This window comes from Rhipicephalus microplus, unplaced genomic scaffold, assembly GCF_043290135.1.
Source record: "Rhipicephalus microplus isolate Deutch F79 unplaced genomic scaffold, USDA_Rmic scaffold_137, whole genome shotgun sequence".
Taxonomy (NCBI): domain Eukaryota; kingdom Metazoa; phylum Arthropoda; class Arachnida; order Ixodida; family Ixodidae; genus Rhipicephalus; species Rhipicephalus microplus.
In genome coordinates this window covers 445,001-448,898 of record NW_027464709.1, presented here as the reverse complement: position 1 = coordinate 448,898, position 3,898 = coordinate 445,001, and the positions used below count along the sequence as shown (strand labels likewise).

At 56.5% G+C, this 3,898-nt stretch overlaps 2 non-coding genes across 2 annotated transcripts; both read left to right on the top strand.

Annotated features, from left to right (window-relative positions):
- On the top strand, positions 1–1,815 carry LOC142791111 (small subunit ribosomal RNA). Its single transcript, XR_012890018.1, has one exon. It is a non-coding gene; the product is annotated as a small subunit ribosomal RNA (ribosomal RNA).
- Positions 1,816–3,534: 1,719 nt separating this feature from the next.
- Positions 3,535–3,687, top strand: LOC142791083 (5.8S ribosomal RNA). The gene has a single exon (XR_012889992.1). It is a non-coding gene; the product is annotated as a 5.8S ribosomal RNA (ribosomal RNA).
- The last annotated feature ends 211 nt before the right edge of the window (positions 3,688–3,898 follow it).

The window sequence follows — 3,898 nt, the reverse complement described above, 5'->3', positions numbered from 1 at the left end:
TACCTGGTTGATCCTGCCAGTAATCATATGCTTGTCTCAAAGATTAAGCCATGCATGTCTAAGTACATGCCGAAATAAGGCGAAACCGCGAATGGCTCATTAAATCAGTTATGGTTCCTTAGATCGTTTCTTCCTACTTGGATAACTGTGGCAATTCTAGAGCTAATACATGCAGTGAGCCTGGAGCCCTTTGGGTAACGGGTGCTTTTATTAGACCAAGATCGATCGGGTTTCGGCCCGTATTGTGTGGTGACTCTGGATAACTTTGTGCTGATCGCATGGCCACGAGCCGGCGACGTTTCTTTCAAGTGTCTGCCTTATCAACTTTCGATGGTAGGTTACTTGCTTACCATGGTTGTTACGGGTAACGGAGAATCAGGGTTCGATTCCGGAGAGGGAGCCTGAGAAACGGCTACCACATCCAAGGAAGGCAGCAGGCGCGCAAATTACCCACTCCCGGCACGGGGAGGTAGTGACGAAAAATAACAATACGGGACTCTTTTGAGGCCCCGTAATTGAAATGAGTACACTCTAAATCCTTTAACGAGGATCAATTGGAGGGCAAGTCTGGTGCCAGCAGCCGCGGTAATTCCAGCTCCAATAGCGTATACTAAAGCTGCTGCGGTTAAAAAGCTCGTAGTTGGATCTCAGTTCCAGACGAGTAGTGCATCTACCCGATGCGACGGCTCGGACTGAACATCATGCCGGTTCTTTCTTGGTGCACTTCATTGTGTGCCTCGAGATGGCCGGTGCTTTTACTTTGAAAAAATTAGAGTGCTCAACGCAGGCGAGTCGCCTGAATAAACTTGCATGGAATAATAGAACAAGACCTCGTTTCTGTTCTGTTGGTTTTTGGAATACGAGGTAATGATTAAGAGGGACGGACGGGGGCATTCGTATTGCGGCGCTAGAGGTGAAATTCTTGGACCGTCGCAAGACGAACTACTGCGAAAGCATTTGCCAAGAATGTTTTCATTGATCAAGAACGAAAGTCAGAGGTTCGAAGGCGATCAGATACCGCCCTAGTTCTGACCATAAACGATGCCAACCAGCGATCCGCCTGAGTTACTCAAATGACTCGGCGGGCAGCTTCCGGGAAACCAAAGTATTTGGGTTCCGGGGGAAGTATGGTTGCAAAGCTGAAACTTAAAGGAATTGACGGAAGGGCACCACCAGGAGTGGAGCCTGCGGCTTAATTTGACTCAACACGGGAAAACTTACCCGGCCCGGACACTGGGAGGATTGACAGATTGAGAGCTCTTTCTTGATTCGGTGGATGGTGGTGCATGGCCGTTCTTAGTTGGTGGAGCGATTTGTCTGGTTAATTCCGATAACGAACGAGACTCTAGCCTATTAAATAGGTGCGGGGTTCCCAGCACCTTACAACCTTCTTAGAGGGACAAGCGGCTCCTAGCCGCACGAAACAGAGCAATAACAGGTCTGTGATGCCCTTAGATGTCCGGGGCCGCACGCGCGCTACACTGAAGGAAGCAGCGTGTCTTTATCCCTGTCTGAAAAGACTGGGTAACCCGTGGAACTTCTTTCGTGATTGGGATAGGGGCTTGCAATTGTTCCCCTTGAACGAGGAATTCCCAGTAAGCGCGAGTCATAAGCTCGCGTTGATTACGTCCCTGCCCTTTGTACACACCGCCCGTCGCTACTACCGATTGAATGATTTAGTGAGGTCTTCGGACCGATGTCCGGCGCGGCCTTTCGGTTGCGCCGGTCTGTTGGAAAGATGACCAAACTTGATCATTTAGAGGAAGTAAAAGTCGTAACAAGGTTTCCGTAGGTGAACCTGCGGAAGGATCATTAACGGATTGTGAAGGGTGAGCGCCTCAGCTGCGTCTGCGCCCGACACTTTCTGCCGCTGACCCCGTTTGGACGCGGGGTCGGCTTTTCCCCACGGGGCTGCCTGAATGTGGAGCGGCACCCCGTGACAAATTGTTGCGCCCAGCGGACGCCAACACCGCGACCTTGGACGGTCGGCCAGGTGGCGGACGCGGGTACAAACGGCGCAACGCACTCATAGGTCGGCTTTCGACCCGCCACAGCACCGTGGCTCGAAGCGCTCGAAATGCGCGACCCGACCGCTGCGGGACCGCCTAGTACTGTAAACAGGAGCGGCGGAGCGCGAACGGCGAGTCGTGGTTACGTCGGTAGAAGGCGAGGCTGCGCGTTCCCGAAACGCCAGCCGAGTGCCCTCCCGACCGTTCGAGCGTGCAAGAACGAGACCCGACAATCGCGCGGCGACTGCCAAGTACGAGAGGAACGGCACAAGCGTCGGCGGTCGGTCAAGGAACTGGCGATGTGACGGGTCTGCTGTGCACCAGTGCATACCGTCCCGCCGTCCGCGGCAAGCGCCTCCGCGTCCTCGGGTGACGGAGGCTGCCGGTCGGTTCTTGCAGGCGAGGGATCTCGCTGGCACCGGTTCGCGTTGACGCGCGGCCGGTCATGGCACGGCGATGCGACGGCCGAGGTGCGCAGTACTCGATGGAGGAACCGCACGCTCCGATGACCGTCCCGCCCTCCGCGGCGTATGCGTACCGACCGTAATGGTTGCAGCAGCGCCGGCCGGCTTTTGAATTCGCCACACGAAACACGGTGCGAGATCGCGGTTAGGGGAGCGTCGACGTTGCCAGGCGTTTTGCTTGCTGCCGAGGGAAAGGCGGCACGGCCACGTCGCGCTCGTCGCGATTAGCGGGTCTGCGCGCTTTGGGAAGGTGCCGCAACGACTTGCCGAAAGAGGAAGCACGGAAGAACGAGGGACTTGGACGTCCCGACAATTGAACGCACTTGCGGCCAGGCCCTTGCTGGCTTCGTTCTTCCGCCTCGAGTAGGCTCGTACGCGGCTCCGGCGCCGAAAGTGGTCCTTGGCACCGACTTCGGTGGACGTGGGAAGTGCCGCGCAAGTACGGCGCGCCTGGCTCCACCTGTTGGCTAAAGTAGGCAGCCGGATCGGCATTTTGGTGTGCGGTGGCAAACCGTGGATGCGAAAAAAGCTTGTGCGATTTCGTGGAACAAAAAGCGGGGGTCCCCCTTTTTATGCGGAGGAGACCGACCCGCCTGCCGTGGTGAACCGCGACGCCACGGTAAAAACGGGAGAGGCTTGTCGATGGGACCGTGCATCCCGCGCTCCACGGAGGCCGGGAGGCGGCCGCCCGAGGAAATGTGTAGCCGTCGAGGCCCGCATCTGCGTGCACTCTTATCCAAATGGGTGTACCGCAGGCATTTTCTGGTTAGGCGGGCCAATGAGAGCGAGCACACAACGATACCTACGGGTCCGGCTTGGAGAACCGGCTTCGACGCCTCCCGAGTATTTATAGAGGGGTGGACCACGAAAGCACTCGCAAGTAGCGAAAGCGAAACGCCGTCCGAAACACACCGTTTGCTCGATTTGCGGCAGCCGAAAAAGGCGCGGCAGAGTTTTGGAGTCCAAGCGTGCGCTGAAAAGCGCCCTTCTTGGCCACTGTTTGGCCGAGTGCCAGAAACGTTTGGTTTTGACTGTACGGAATTGAACAAACACTTTTTCACGACTCTAAGCGGTGGATCACTCGGTTCTCGGGTCGATGAAGAACGCAGCCAGCTGCGAGACTTGGTGTGAATTGCAGGACACACTGAGCACTGATTCTTTGAACGCACATTGCGGCCTTGGGTCTTCCCTTGGCTTCGTCTGTCTGAGGGTCGGATCACATATCAAGAGAGCCTTCGGCGCACAAGGGAACGTGAGCCGTCGACTCGTTTTGACCGCGTCGGCAACACGGACAGCACGCTGAACACCTCACAGCGAGCGCCAACAGCGGCCACTCAAGGGCGAGACGGTGGCGACCGTCGTGCCAGAGCCCAACCGAAACGGGGGCGACCGACTGCATTGAGGATGTGGCACCTCGTTGAGACC